Consider the following 17,566-nt stretch of genomic DNA (forward strand, 5'->3'; position numbering starts at 1 on the left):
GAAACAGGTTCCTGAAGTCCCATCATAATTTAGCAGGAGCCAGAGGACTAAGGGCTGCACAGTAGCTTGTCTTCCATTTCAAGGCAAAAGAAACCCAAAATTCTGGATTTGGCCCCTGGGTGGCGCTACATGGCTGGAGCTGCTAAGCACCCAAGGCATTTCAGCTTTCAGAGGAAGGGAGAAAGGAAGCCATCATTACCAGAAACGGGGGGAAAAAATATAGTTGCTCAGGACTTGGTTTCAAAGTTGCTAGAATGTAAAAAAAAAGAGTTTTGCGTGAGGGCAGTCTTTTCTTCCAATGGGATGATAGCGTCATCCTTGTCTATAATATTTATACAGTAAAGATGCCAGAGCGTCATTTAATTCTACACAGTGGTTTATGTCTTGATGTGGTCAGTGAGAAAGATAGTAGATTTCTGGCATTTCATGCAACCCGAATATGCATACATACATATTCAATCAGTGCTAGAGCCCTGGGATGACTGTATTTGGTGCTATTATAACCCCTTCTTTATTGTCTGAATAGCGTTTTTATGACAAAACATTTATATTCAGCTTGCCTTTATACTTGCCTGAAAAGAAGCAATCACCAATAGAGATAAGGCAACAATGGTAATGATAACTCTGCTTGTGGAATATGAAAAGCTGGGCCCAAATAGGCTCCTCTCCTCAAGGCTGATTCAGACTGGAATTGTTACTTATTGCAGAGTACCCTAGAAATGGTGGTGGGATTTTTGGAGTGTTTTGCTTAAACGGCCTGCACTGGCTTCATAGGCTTGGAGATAATGGTGAGACGAAATCACTTCCAGGAGACTGAAATGAACAGATAAGTTGGATAGAGTTAGTCACTGATTTTTTTTCTTGTAGACCTATCTATCTATCTATCTATCTATCTATCTATCTATCTATCTATCTATCTATCTATCTATCTATCTATCTATCTATCTATCTATCTATCTATCTATCTACCTACCTACCTATGTATATGTATATGTGTGTGTGTAACTGCAAAGTAACTGGTTCCACCAGTTACTTTGTAAAACTGAAGATCATCAATCGGCCTTCAGACAAGAAACCATCATGAAAATCTCAGCCAAACCTGTATCACTTTCTATTCTGGCCTTGAAAAACAGATTTCCCCCTTCTTCCCCTTTTCTCTACTCTCTACCCTCATTTCTCTTTTTCCCTTTTCCTGGAAAAATGCAGTGGTTAAAAAGATTCTGTACTGTTGCCAAGAAAATAACATAGATATATCACAAGTGAAGCTTAACTCTCACCCCATCTTGTGCTCCCAGATTGTAAGTCTGAAGGACAGAATTCAATCTCTCTCTCTCTCTCTCTCTCTCTCTCTCTCTCTCTCTCTCTCTCTCTCTCTCTCTCTCTCACACACACACACACACACACACACACACACACACACACAATTGTGTTTAAGAAATGGGGTAAAAAATAATGCATAAATAGAAAAAGGCATTGGTGTAAAAATAAAATCACAATCACTAAAACGTGGCCAGAAACTAATGCTTGCATATACAGTAGACTAAGGTGACTATCTGAATATTTGAAGAATTTTCATGGGAACTGTAACCCAGGTCTTGGGAAGCCAGATTCTTATATGATAATGTAATGCTATTAAATGATACATTATTTGGAAGAAAATGCTACTTCAGAAATGGATGATGGACAAGGCTTACAGAAACTGAGCATTTTGATACATAATGGAGGATATCTTCTACAGCTTATTTCTTTCATTAGATCCTTGACTCCGAGAAACCTCTAAGAATCTTTGAAGATAACACTAATAGATGGATAGATTCATGAAGATGTGGGTAAGACTCCAAAAAGCATGGACTTAGGTCGTCTAAAGATTCAAAGGTTAAAAAAAAGCACTGAAGAACATACCAGCAACCAACATGTCTTTATGGAATTGATGTCACCTGACCTATTTTTCTAACTAGACCCAACAAATCTCCAACACTTTCATTTCATGCCACCTGAAGCTTTGGAAGATTCTTCAACTTGTTAGCTACCACATATATAACTGAGCTATTATCTATTTTCCCTAAATAAGAGTCACAACTTCCTCAGACAACTTCTCAGCCCTGCCTTCTCTAACCCCTTAATTACTGTTTGTCCACTATGGAAAACCAAACCATTGTTCTTAATTTGTAAAAAATAAACAATTATGACAAATATGTGTAATCAGGGGACCTGATTAGAACAAAATGTACGTTTAATACTAGTGTTCTCCTATGTTCTCCTTGTTGCCTGATGCCTTTTATTCTTAATCATTTATATATGTTTAAATAACCAGAAAGGGGGAAAATGCAGTTTTACTAAATATTGAAATATAGCATTAAGGGAAAATGTGCTTACATCGATTTTAGGCCATGGAGTTAATATACAGTAAAGATGTACATAGTTTATTCCGCTGTTCTGAAAGACATAAATCTAAAGGAATATAAGTACAGAATTGTGAATAGACATCTAGATAGCTGTGTAACTTTTTAAGCACTTTCATTGGTTATCACGCTGGTTTTCCAAGTACTTGAAAAACACATAACATTATTTTTTGCCAAAAGCAATGCATGTAATGAGAGTCAGAGTAAGAATTGCTTTGTGCTTCTAGCATTTTATTGAAATAACAGATGCAAAGATAAGACATTTTCTACCAAACTTTTTTTCTGGGTAAACCTTCTTTTGACTTTATCTTAGTCTCATTACCTGTTATTGAAGATATTGCTTCTTACAGGTTCTTGGGGAAAGTGCAGGAACATTTAATGTAAATTTTAAAATATGTGCATGGACTACTTAAGAATATGCACGCTGAATATTAAACAAACACCTGAACTTCCTGGTGTTGTTGCCTAGATCCAGCACTTTGTTATCTGCTACGTGCAGTGGTTTTAAATTTCTTATTACATTCTGGTCTCTCAGTCTATGCAGCTTCTGCATGATGTATGTGAGAAGGACTTCCAGCAGAGATACTTATCAAGCATTCACCTAAAAGTTGATTTTTCCCCCTTTTAGTTCTTGGGTCCAAGATACTGCATATCGATCATAAAATATCTGCCTAAAACATTTTAGTCAAACCTGCTGTGCAATCATATACCACATAGGCCGAACATTATGGATAAGTGATGAGTGATGAATATCTTAAGCTTGCAAGGATATAGGCATGAGAACTCAGCTGTATGTAGGCTAGGATGAGAGATGAGCAAAGGGCATACTGACATTTTCCACCAAATTTGTAGAGAGAAATTTGGTAGATGTTTTCTCCAAATTTTCACTGGGAAACAGCACATTCTCCAAAGGTTTGAAGGCCTCTGAATATTTCTTTTTCCTTTGTTTCAATCTAATTCAAGAGTAGCCTAAATATGTAGGTATTCTGACAGATTACATTACTCTGAATCTTGGAAAGAAGTCAGATAGTTACAGAAACTTGAAGAGTCTGGAGACAGTCACATCTTAACCATTTCATTATTTGTGGTTTGTTGCACAGTCAGCCAGATGTTCAGACTGGATTTAGCATTTTTGTCCACCTATCAAGTCCTTCCCAAGGATCAGGGATAGGCAGATTAGCATTATTATTGCCTTAGAATTAGGGTTGACTCAATGGCAACTGCCTGGACATAATAATAAAGACTTCCAGTGTTGGAGCATTCACCACTTCTGGAGGCAGGTTGTTCTACTAGTTAATTGTTCTAACTGTCAGGAAGTTTCTCCTTAGTTCTAGGTTGCTTCTCTCCTTGACTAGTTTCCATCCGTTGCTTTTTGTCCTTCAGGCGCTTTGGAGAATAGCTTGACTCCCTCTTCTTTGTGGCAACCCTTGAGATATTGGAATACTGCTATCATGTCCCCCTCGTCCTTCTTTTCATTAAACTAGACATACCCAATTCCAGCAACCGTTCCTTATATGTTTTAGCCTGCAGACCTCTAATCATCTTTGTTGCTCTTCTCTGTACTCTTTCTAGAGTCTTTACATCTTTTTTACATCGTGGTGACCAAAACTGGATGCAGTATTCCAAGTGTGACCTTACCAAGGCATTGTAAAGTGGCATTAATACTTCACGTGATCTTGATTCTATCCCCCTGTTAATGCAGCGTTGGCATTTTTGGCAGCTGCAGCACACTGCTGGCTCATATTTAAGTGATTGTCCACTACGACTCCAAGATCCCTCTCACAGTTACTACTATTGAGCAAGCTACCATCTATACTATACCTGTGCATTTGGTTTTTCTTGCCTAAACCTTACTTTTTTCACCATTGAATTTCATTTTGTTAGATAGTGCCTAATGTTCAAGTCTGTCCAGATCCTCCTGTATCTTAAGCCTGTCTTGTGGAGTGTTGGCTATTCCTGCCAGCTTGGTCTGCAAATTTGATGAGTTCCCCATCTATCCCCTTGTCCAAATTATTGAGGAAGATGTTGAAGAGCACTGGGCCAGCACAGAGCCCTGGGGCACCCCACTACACACTTCCCTCCATGTAGATGTATTCCATTGAGGACCACATGCTGAGTATGGCCGGTCAGCCAGCTACAAATCCATCTGGTGGTGCTGCTGTCTAACCCACATTTTTCTATCTTATCAAGTAGTAGGTTGTGATCTACTTTATCAAATGCCTTACTGAAGTCCAAGTAAATTATATCCACAGCATTCCTCTGGTCCACTAATTTTGTCACTTTGTCAAAGAATGCAATAAGATTTGTCTGCAATTTTCTGCAATTTTCTTGGCAAGATTTTTGGAAGTGATTTATCATTGCCTACTTCCTAGGGCTGACAGAGAGTGCCAGGGCTTCTAGGTGGAAGCGATGGCAGAGCAAAGAAAAAAATGTCAAGATGGCATCTGTAACCACACAATTGAGGCCTTGTCCCCTTTTTCTGTTGGCATGTATTATGTCTGGATACCCCTGGGCTTGAGGAATAACTGAATACCATCCCATGACCCACTTTAAAAAACCATGAAGTGGCTGTGAAAAACATGTTAAGGAAAAGTCATCCAGTTGAGGAGAAGAACTTCCATCTATTTGGAGAGGTATTATGTTGGCTATCCTGTTGTTAAGTCAAAATCACAGTTTCTTGATTTGTGGGCAAATAATTTGGTTGTTAAACAGGGTATATATCCAGGTAGTTCTCATGTAACGAACAGTTGCTTAGCAACCATTCAAAGTTATAATGGATCCCCAGAAGGTACTAAGGACACATCCTCTGCAGTCACATGACCTCATTTTGGGTGCTTGGCAACCGGCTCACACTTACAGCCAGTTCTACATTCCCTAGTCATGTGACCATGATTTACAAATTTTTTGCTGGTTTCTGGCAAAAAACGTCCATAGGAATGAGTGGGTTTACTGTACGACTGCTACAAAAAAAGGTCGTAAAATGGGTTGGCCACATGGGTACTTTGATTTACTACCATAATGATTTATGAAAGAAATTTTGGGCTTCATTATGGTCCTAGGTCAAGGACTACCTGTATTATCTCCCGTTGATCTCTGAATGGAATTGCTTCTTTTTCAAATTCAATTTGTGCAAAAGCCTTATGGAGGGACTGAGGAATTTTTAAAGGATTAATACAAGAAAGAAAAGCAAAGACTCTTCTGGACTTATTCATTGTGCTTGCATATGCACACACAGAGTAGTTTGTAAAACAATAAAGCAGGGAAGAGCTTCCCCCCCCCCCAGCCCCTGAGCACTTTGCAGTTATAACACTGACATTCAGTGTCAGATTGCTGAAAATTGGAGGCCTCGTTTCCTGCCAGTTTCCAGCAGAAGATTTAATAAGGTATGGCTAGGCTTAATTCACTAGAAACAGACAAACAAATGGACACTAGTGAAAATTCCTAAGAAATCCATTTTGAAAATTGCCACTGCTCTTTGCATGTCACCACCCACCCACTGTGGCCCACAGGCTGCTGAAAATAATTCTAAAAAGAGGGGGAAAGAGAGGAGAAATCTCTGGTCACAAACACCTGCTTATTGTATTAAAAAAAACAAAAAACCCCTTCGAACAATCCTGATCTGCAGATGCTGAGCCATACAAGAAACGGATATAGATCACAGCTTTTCTGTGTATGCTTCTTCATGATCACCTACTGATCCAGAGTTTCCAGAAGTCATGGGGCAGTTTTGCTGAAAGAACGTAATGGCCTTGTTTCCACAAAACTATTAAGTTTGGTTTGCTTTGTGATTAGTGAGGCCCTCGGGAGGCCTGTACACCGGGAGTCCACAATTAATGCATTAAACCTTTCTTGCTTAAAAAGTCCTGGTTTTGCGTCATGGGGAAGAGAGGAAAGCCTGGGCTTAATTCTCTGTGTTTGGTATCAGACCTTGTTAACATTTCAGCAAGAAAACATTATTGTTATAGCTATTTCCTTTGTCATTGACTTTGCTCTGTGCTAGAGGCACAGGTCTATTAATTGTAGATTTGGAAGTTGGCTAGGTTACAAAATCTTGAAATGTATTTAAACTGTAGCTGGAAGACTTCTGCTAAAACCCCTGGCAGCTTGCCACACTCTTGAGTTGTTGTAGTAGGACACTGTCTCCCACCCTATTTATTTCCTGACAGTTAACATTTTGTGGCTTTTGAACATCATCATAGGCAGCTCTTCATTGGTTTGTTGTGGAGGGTTAGGGCTTAGCTTTAAAGAAGTAAGTAATGGATCCTGCAAGTTATGCTCAACCCCTAGAGATATTTTTTTTAAAAAAATACAGACAGCAACTGTCTCGTCTAAAGATGTTTTTGGACTTCCCAATCTACTTGATGACCCTCAGTTTTGCTAGCCGCACCTGAGACAAGTTGGTTATATGCTGCCTTTTGCAGTAGATTGTAAGAAAAAGCTGTTTTATACAGAATATAAAATATATGGAAATGGGTGTTTTGATTAGATTGCAAGTGTCAGAGGTGAAAACTTTGGGTAATGGTTTATTATGAATCTGTGAACATCCTTAGAAGGAAGAATATTGTGCAGTATTCATACAAGATAAGAGAAAAAAACCAAAACAATCACAAAAGAGATAGAGGTGCATTCATTGAAATAAAATGAGAGACAGTGAAGGTTTTTTTGTAATGATATTTTGATTTTTTTTCTCCTTGCGTAAATGCAAATACTAGTTATTGGTAATTTTAGATAGTTATTGCTGTTTAATGTTAATTAAATACTAATACTTCTAAATGTGGCTTGGGTTTGGAGGACTTCAGATTCTGGGAGCTTACCAAATTTGATTCTGGATGGGGTTTGCACTACCCCAAGAGACTTAATGTGAAATATGGAAGTTCTCCTGGATTAACAACTCCTGCTTGAAAAAGCAGTGGCAGTCATGGTTGGGAGGACTTTTTCACAACTTCGGGTTGTGTGCCAGTGATACCCATTCCTAGACTGGGAGGGTCTACTCTAGGTCACTCACTCATGCCCTGGTCACCTCCACAATGGATTACTGTAATGTGCTGTACATGGGGCTACTCATGAAGAACATCTGGAAATTAAAGCTGGTACAGTGGCATGGGAAATTATGGATGTTCCTCATTCACTGCATGTTACATCTCTGCTTTATGATTTTCATTGGTTGCCAGTTTGCTCCTGGGTTCAATTCAAAGTTCTGGTTGTGACCTATAAAGCCTACCTGGCATGGGACTGGGTTATTTGAGAGACTGAAAGAAATTATTTAGCTATTGTGTCCTTTATCATTGATTGATGCCTGTGGGATTTCTGGGAGTTGTAGTTCCAGTATGCACCTGGAGCTTGCCAAGCTAAGGACAACCAATAGGAGCTAACCTACCTTGCAGAGGTCACTTCTTACTTTAGTTAGTTTGTCCATTTTAAACATGCATCAAGGCAGAACTACAAAAATCAAGAGCTGCCACCAACAGACTTTTGTTATTCGAAAGGATTTCTCTTACCTATAATCTGATTGCTTTATGCCTTTCACAAAAGCAAAGGTGATTCTGTCCTTGCAAACTTCTAAGTGATCTCTGACTAATGTAATACAGGTCTTCATTCATAACAGACAGCATAAATTACCACTTTAAATTACCATTTTGACCTTTCCTTGACTAAGGCTACTTGCTTGTGATAGATAACTTCAGATAAGAATTGTAATGCATTTTATCTAAAAGTATGCTAGAAATTATAATCAGGAATGGAGAATACTCTTGATTCTGATGTTACGTTCCATAAACATTGCCCTTTTCACATCTAAAACACAATTGCACTACCATTAGGCACGCTGCTTTCTGCTCCCATTACCAAGTGAGGTGCAGCTTATTTCTGCAGATCCTATATGAAATGCTGCCGGGATCATATTAGTTTGCCAAAACCAACTATTAACATATATTAAAAAAAACCTCTACTGAAAGGAAAAAGGTATAATCCACTGAATGGCAATGGGAGCTTCTAATGCATATAGCAACAGCATGGAGGCTATTTTCATTGAGATCATATCAAGTTCATCCTTAGCTCTTGCTGCTGAGTGCATTTTTTTTCCTGCACCACATCACAATTGCTATTTACATGTGAAGAAGGGGCACATTCATTGCATCTACCCAATGGACGACTAATTTGGCCTTGCTTCATAGTAGATACTGATGTCTTCTCATATACCTCTTGATTTAATTCAGAATCCCACTTCGTTGCAGGCCTCTGACTAGATGACCTTGCACAAAGTCTTTGTGTGATAAGAAGGGGGCTACCTTACCACCGGTAGAAAAGGAAGTTATGGTAAAGGGATGAAAAGAAGGTGTGCATGCAATATATGTGTTGATTGTCAGAATATTAGCTTTATTGCTTGTGGAACAGTGAAGAGAGACACAGCCTTTGAAATTGACTTTATTTCCAGAATAAAGCATGGTGATCCAAATCTGTTTTGTAGGAACTTCTGAGTGAAAGAGAGATCTTATAGTTATGGACCCAGATTGTTGGGGGCAATAAGCTGACTTTGTAATAATGCCGCTTGGGGGGGGGGGCGAAAGCCCTAATATGCAGGCATATACATAGAATGAAGGCTATTGCTAAGCACATTTAATTTGTGCTTAGATTGTAAGCCGCCCTGAGTCTTCGGAGAAGGGCGGGATATAAATGAGATTAAAATAAAAATAAAAAAATTGGTTAGAGACCATGCACAAATACACAGGTGAGTTAAATAATGCAATGTTTGAAGCATGAACACAGTTTAATTTTAAATAACGCTTCCACCATTCATTTGTATATTATCATACTTCACCTGAACAGAAGTGAGACAGAATAGAAATGGATCCAATTGGTCATCTCTTGAGAGGGTTATTCAGAGGGCAGCAAGGAGGCCACAGGTTCTGTGTGTCTACCTGACTCTTCTTTTCTGTTGGGTTGATCAGCTGCAGATCCATCCCTTGCCTGTTTCTTGTAGGTCTTTTATTCTAGTACTTGCTAAATGCAATTCATGGAGTTATAAATAATAATTTTCACTTGTACATAATAATCGCACATAATGCAATTTGTACAAGTTTGTCAATAAATTTCACGTGTACATGACCATCGTACAAACCACATTATTAGCAAAAGGATCTTAACATTCAGAATGAAATCCTTCATTTGTTTACATGCTGGTTGTGCATGTCTGTATCAACTCCTCTCCTGACTCACCATCTGACATCTCCACTCCCAATCCCCTTGGCTTACTCAGAAGGGTATCAGGATCAGTGGTATCAAAAGCCACCTCAAGACCAAAGAAGGCCAAGATGGACACACCACCCTGTTCTGGTCCTGATAGAAGACACTTTACTAACAGTTAAGACTTCCTGATTCAATTTGGTGGTAGAATCTGTTTATTGCATAAGTCCCTCTAGTATTTATTGTACTTGAGCTCATCATGATTTCTAGCTAATGGAAAACATTACTGGAGAGTCTTATTTTATGTACATCTTTTTTTTTTAATTCTTAAGTGTTTACTTTTTGGGTCATGTCCTTGAATTCTTGGAAATGAGAAACAAGAATCATTTGTACACTGTTTGTGTTTACAGAACGCTTTGAAGCTCTCCCCTTCTATGCCTATGGAATTTGTGTAGTTTCTCCTTGATTGCTTTCTGTAATACACAATTCAGATAATACAATAGGAGCAAAGGAAATCGGATCACGCAGTTCTTAGGAAGAAATATCAATTTATAAATTATTGTAGTTTCTCTAATAGAAACATGAGAATATTGGGGCAACACTAAGCATCTGATAATCAACGTATACATGTGCAATAAATAAATAAAATAAATAAAAACAAATGAAGTATGGAAACTGCTATGTAAGAGGGGTTAGTGTAAGAATATGGGATATCTGTGGAGGGTGGGGTATGTGTGGAGGTTTTGGGGTTAAAAAGGGAAAGGTAGTTGCTATACAATTGAAATTCTGCCCCCTTTCACACAAGACATAGTGAATTTGTCTGTCACTTACCAGGTGCTCAAATAAGGATATAAACAGTTTTTAAGCATAAGACAACTCAAAATACTTAATTCTTTATCAAAATTTTCAAAGCAGTTTACATCGAAACTTATGAAAAAAATACAAGCAATCTCTGAATGCTAATAAAAGGACTCTTGAAAATGAATGCAATCAAAACTGATATTGGAAATAAAAAAAACATTAGGAACAATCCAAAAACTTGGAGCAATTTGCAATTATAACAGTAATTGCTATGCTAAAGTGTTGCATTTATTTTAAAAGAAAACCTGTGCTATTAGGTGAAGTTCTTGGCATTTTAAATCACAAAAAATCTCTTTGCAAGTAATGAAAACTGAAACATACAGGCAATCCAAATAACCTATTATTCACATATTTTAGTCGATTTTAAAAAAAGTAACCTTTGAAACTTAAAAACTATGTAATGTCCTCCAACAAATCCTATTTTAAAAGACCAAAATATTGTGGTGATGTTGTTGTTGATGATGATGATTGTGACAAATTTATAGAGGTGATCAGTTTTATATAAGGATTGGAGTTGTACAGGCATTAGAAATGTCTGTTTCTATATTCCTGTATACTTATGGGCATTACTTTTTTAACTTTGATGTTTTCTCTGTCGTTTGCCATATATTTTCTATTTTTTATATTTCTAGTTCTGTTTTCACTAGAACGAGAGGTTTTGCTTTTCTCATTTAGGGATGATGAGAACAAAGGAAACCTATTTTGTTTAGATAGAAGTTCATTAACCTAATGTAGGATGTAGTCCATTATTTTATTTGCTATCTATATTCCATAAATAGGGCTTTAGGCAATGAAGTTAATATAGTTTTAGTAGCTTGGGAAGAGGTTTGTTTTCCTGATCAAAATCATACAAATCCAAGTTGCTTTTTTATTAAATGGGGAAAAGACATGTGAGTCGGTTAGCTTCATGCCTTTCAAAGGATAGTTCATTATTTGCAATAGCTTTCTACTACTGAGCTTGCTTAACTGAAAAAAGTACTAGAAGTGGAATTGGTTTTCACAATTGAAAATAAGTCTTCATGACTCTGCCTTTCCCACTCAAGGCCATTATGTAATTTCCCCATAATATGCAGAGATATATCTTAAGGTAAATAGAGTTACAGCTTGTATTGACATGCTTTTCATATTGATACCTTTGGTAATACTGGGATACAGTTATTAATAGGACTGTAACTAATAACATGGAAAAAACTGAACAGACATTCCAAGTACTTTTTTTAAATCCATATTCTAAATATATCTTAATTCTTTCTTAAGTAAGATATTACAATAAAGAAATACTATCAACCAGAAATGATCTCATGAAGAGCAACAGTGTAAAAGATGCCCAAATCTGTTTATAAAACATTTTTCCAATAATTACATTTGTTTTCAACACAGTTAAGGGGTTTATGGTTATTGGGATTTTTTTTTTAAAAAAAGCAAAAATAAAAAGCAATGTTACAGACTGTTTCTAAAATACAAGTGTTTAAGTTCAATCCATTTTGATGTCAGCCTTCGTTGTTCACTTAATATATATTAAGTATCTTACTGCGTCGTCTTGAGGGGCTGGGAGTGGGAGGCACCGTTCTGCGTTGGTTCTCCTCCTACCTCTCGGACCGTTCGCAGACGGTGTTGGCAGGAGGGCAGAGGTCAAGCCCTAGGCCTCTTAATTGTGGAGTGCCTCAGGGTTCGGTGCTCTCGCCCCTCCTGTTCAACATCTATATGAAGCCGCTGGGAGAGATCATCCGTAGCTTCGGGGTGAAATATCATCAATATGCTGATGATACCCAGCTATTCATCTCCACCCCGAACCAACCCAGTGATGCCCTCGATGTGATGTCCCGTTGTCTGGAAGCGGTACAGATTTGGATGGGAGAAAACAGGCTTCGACTCAACCCGGCCAAGACTGAGTGGCTGTACATACCGTCATCTCGTTTAGTCCAAGAGGTTCCATCTCTGACTATAGGAGGAGAGATGTTACCTCCCATTGATAAAGCACGCAATCTGGGCGTCCTCCTAGATTCACGACTCAGTTTTGAAGATCACATGGGAACCGTGGCTAGGGGGGCATTTGCCCAGATTCGTCTTATATACCAATTACGCCCCTTTTTGGACCGAGATGCCCTACGTACAGTCACCCACGCACTCGTTACCTCCCGTATTGATTACTGTAATGCTCTCTACATGGGGCTGCCCTTAAAGACCACCCGGAGGCTTCAGCTGGTGCAGAATGCAGCTGCGCGGGTTGTGATGGGAGCTTCCCGATACTCCCATATTACACCCCTCCTGCGGGAGCTGCATTGGCTACCAGTTGCCCTCCGGGTGAGATTTAAGGTGCTGGTACTTACCTTTAAAGCCCTACATGGCTTAGGTCCGGGATACTTGCAGGACCATCTGCTGCCGGGAACAAATTCCCATCGTCCAGTACGCTCACACAGAGAAGGCCTCCTCAGGGTACCGTCAGCTAGGCAATGTCGGCTGGCGACCCCCAGGGGGAGGGCCTTCTCTGTGGGAGCACCAACCCTATGGAATCAGCTCCCCCCTGAGCTTCGGATAGCCCAAAACCTCCAATCCTTTCGCCGCGGCCTCAAAACACACCTGTTCCACCAAGCTGACCTAGACTGACAGGCATCTTAATTAATTTATATTTAGTATTTTTAATTCATTTTTAAATTCTCTAATTTTTTATTGCACTGATGTTCTCAATTTCATTTATCTTGATTTATGCACTTATTATATGTTTTATTGTGAGCCGCCCTGAGTCCTTCAGGAGATAGGGCGGGATATAAATCCCATCAATAAATAAATAAATAAATAAATATTACTTTCAAATTATATTTCTTTTAAACAGAGGTAGCTCAGCAGTTTTTCTAACAAAGCTTCTTTGCCTACCCCTACAACCAAGTCATGTCTGCTTCATATGCAGTGGAGTGGAGCTCTGGTGACAACCAGTGATTAATTAGTTCCAAAAGTGTGCAGTCCCTAAGGATACCCTAGGAGATGCTTTCCAGGCCTTGTTTAAAAGAAACATACTGCTTGCATTTACAGGTGTTGGTAGAGTGAATTTAGATTGGCTATAACTCTGCTCTGAGTTTGTTACATTGCTGTACTTATTCTGTTCTCCTGTTACAGGCAATGTATTAATTGTATTGAATGATCCATTGCTAAAATTCAGTCTTTGCAATACTTATATATTTTCGCCAGTGGCCACTTCTTTGAACAACAATAATCCTTTGTCCACAGTTCCTCATTTTTGCCAGGATATCTGGGTGGATGAATGTTGAAAAAGGCCCAAACATCTGAAAGATACCATGCTCCCTATCTCTTCAATAAAGGTTTACAGAAAAAGGAAAGAAGTAAATAGATGGTCTCCACAAATGTTCTCCTCTCTGTGTCAAGAGTCATATCATTCCAAGGGTTTCCCAGGTGTAGAACTTGGAGAGTCCATAGACCACAGAAGGAAATCAGAATTTATTCTTACAGAAATCTCTACCAGCTCAAGGGGGATTTATTTATTTATTTTTTGCAATTGGTCGGGATGTAAAAACATACTATTCAATATTTCTGTGCCATGATATTTTCAACACGTAACTTTTTCATTAATGCATATTTGATGGGCTAACCTGATAAAGGAAAGGTTTCTGAATGTGGAAGTGTGATTTCATGTCATGAAACAGACAATTTTTATATGCAAAAGTCAGTTCTAATTAAGGCTACCAGATATACACATGAACAAGAACATTGTGAAGGTGTCCTTCTTATTAATTATTTTTATATGGCATTGCTTTATCCTACCACAGTTATTGGAACTTTTTATGGAACATACATAAATCCTGTTGATTTTAGTATGTCTCCTCTATAAACAACTAAACCTGGAGTAGGAAACAAGTCTGATTTTTTAAAATGACTTCTACCTTCTGAATTTCTATTTTAAATACCAAAGCACCAATATAGACCCTTGTTTCTAGTAAGGTACCCACAGAAAAAGTTTGGTGGGGCAGCAGTTATTCTGGGAATGTTCTGATAGTTATTAACCCTTCATTTATGCCAGGATAAAAATGTGGAATATGCATATAGATAGAATTTTAGATTCATTGCCTCAATACAGAGCTGTTCATGGGTGCTTGATATCGTAGCAGGAATACTGGCATTTGACTAGTCTCAGTCTGAGTTTCTTCTACTGTGTCCTACTAGTGGGTTATGATTTATCTATATACAACCCCAGGAGATATTTCTTTGAGAAGAGTCTCTTTAGTCTGATTATCTTCAGGCATGCTGATATGAAAGTGCCAAAAAGTCAGTCATTTTTCAGTTAGTTATCTAGCTTTGTAGAGTAATCACATAGTCTTTGAAAGCAGTGCTGAGATTGATAACAAGGAGGATATTGCTACCATTTATGTACTATTTTGTTAACACAAGAAAGTAAAGGGGCTGATCACAAAGAGCATTTGTACTTCGGAGATTATTGATGAAATGCAACAGTGCATGGGCAAACTACTGTGCTGTTAATATCATGAACTACTCTACTTTAGACAGTATATAAATCAGGGGTCTTCAAATGTGGTCCTTTTATCACTTGTGGACTTCAACTCCCAGAATTCTGCAGCCAGGCACGCTGGCTGAGGAATTCTGGGAGTTGAAGTCCTCAAGTCATAAAAGGACCACGTTTGAAGACCCCTGATATAAATCTACACTGCAACATGCAACCTATTCCATATCTTAATACGAGCCTATCACTGTCATTGGGAAAATGTCAAACATATAACAAGATTTGCCAGTATTTACTGTTCCCATATCTTAACTTCTGACTGATTTTTTTTGGCTAAGTCATCCAGATTTCATATTGTATAAATTGGGTATCTTCCAGTTATACAAGTCTGTACTGTATGGTGGGTGATGCAGAGTGATGACCAACACGTGCATGACTTTCAGGGTTTTATTTACACACTGAAGTGACATTTTAAATGGAGATGGAACATTAAAAAATAAAATAGGAATGGTCAGACCCAACAGCTATGTCTCTTTTGTATTGTAGAAGCCTACACAAGTTGTACAAGCCATCATCCTCCCAATAGACTCTCCAACCATCACAATTTTGCAGAGCCTTCTGTTCTGTGGCAGACAGATGGAGATTTTATTAAATCAGGCCTTAAACATACAGAGATGATTCTTGCTAACAGCAGGCTATGTGTCTGAGAAGACTGAAATATTTATCTGCTATTATTAAAATCACTATTATAGGATACAGTGACAACTTAGAAGCAGATGCTTCTTTAAAACCTGTGGGAAAATACAGGGTGAAGGTAAAGGAAATATTGCGCTAAATTATTCACATGTGTAAATAGTCTAAACAAGAATACATGAAATTCCCAAAAATGATTTGGAGCTGAGAAAACAACCTGAGAATTTGGGAGGGTTTTTTTTTTGCACTATTTCAACAATTGTGTTAGTTAATGGGGGAGGGAGGTTGGTAGATTTTAATGTTTGTTAGGGACGCTGCATAGGAGAAGGGTGAGAAATTGATTTTGTGCTCTATTTAGTCCAATGAAGTTTGGAGGTTTACTGATAAAATACTGTCACGTAATCCCTAAAATAAAATCTAAATCTTGTAATAGTTAGCAATAGTAAGGAAAAATAGTAAGCCAGTTACAGATTTTGTCATAAATTTAACAAATTTCTTTGATTTGGCTTATGTAAGTCTGCACACTGCTGATTGGTTTGAGGAAAATGTACAATCACTCATGGTTGCCAACTTCTTATCAGCAGTGGATTGAGTTATGCTGATAGATGATTTAACCTGAAACTTAAGGGCTCTTGCAAACTGCAATGTAGGACCCAGTAAGATTTTCTCCATTTCTCCCAGCTGTATCCAATAAGACAAAGCAATATTTGGATGGAGACAACTCAGCATCAGCTTCCTATCACTACCTCAGCCAATATTCTTAGTTGTGGACTGGGTGGGAAGTAAGGGAAAGAACAGTTGTCTATATTGAGGTCCATTATCCCTCTAAAGCTGCAGTTGTTTGTTGGAGATCAGTGATAAGTATTAAGAGATGGAGCTGATGACATATTTGTTTGGATGTGACAGTTTGATTGTGGCATATTAGTAGCAGATTTGAAAGCTTAATAATCAAAGTTAAGTTTTATTTCTAATAAAGAATAAGAGATTTAACAGTTTTGTTTGTTATACTACCTCTTTATTATAGGGAAAATTACAACTATGGAATTATTGCCTATTAAAGTGTTAATTAGTAGACATGTATATGAAAGATTTGGCATTATGTAAATTTGTGTAATCAATCATGATGCTCAAATTATTTAATCAGAGTTCAACTAAAAGTTCTTTAATCAGTTGGCAGCCATAATATCAGAAGGATAATAACAAGGAGATACATTTTGCATGTGTAATATCTTGTTGAAATGCTGATCCCAGTAAGGGCCAACTTGGCATTTGCTATCTCTGAAGATGACCTTCCTGTTAACTTTATGAAGTTGTCCAGATCAGGAAATATGTTCCACAAGAAGACTAGAAGTCTGTTTATTAAGAAAAGCTGCAGTAATGCAAGTCTGACTTTTTCCCCCTCCCTTATAAACCAGGGAGTTAGGGGGAAGCAAATCTGAGTCTCTTTCTAATATTTCCCCTTCACCTGGGCTCAAAGCATGTTTGTCCACCTGTTCTTGTCTTAATGGTTTCCAGATAACTAAAAGATCCCATTGGTGGCACAGTGGTTAGAATGCCATACTGCAGGATAACTCATTGCTCACTCCAGGAGTTCGATTCTGAGGGGATCTTTCCGAGGTCAGTAAAATGAGAATCCAGATTGTTGGGGGCAATATGCTGACTCCGTAAACTGCTTAGAGAGGGCTGTAAAGCACTGTGAAGTGGTATATAAGTCTAAGGGCTACAGCTATTGCTATTTCAAGGTCATCTCCATAGCTCCCTATATCTACTTAGATGATGCCAGTGAACAGTGGCCGAGGTAGTTACCTATGAGAGTCTCGGAGTAAAATGGTCTGTGGTCAGGTTGTTTCCCACAGCCTGCCCCCTTCTAAAAATTAAAATTCACGTATTATACTATGTGAAGACTTTTTAGTCTTGATTTGTGGAAAAAGTCAGTTAGTTGCATACTACCATGCAC

This window comes from Vipera berus (genome assembly GCF_964194415.1).
Source record: "Vipera berus genome assembly, chromosome: 1".
NCBI lineage: Eukaryota > Metazoa > Chordata > Lepidosauria > Squamata > Viperidae > Vipera > Vipera berus.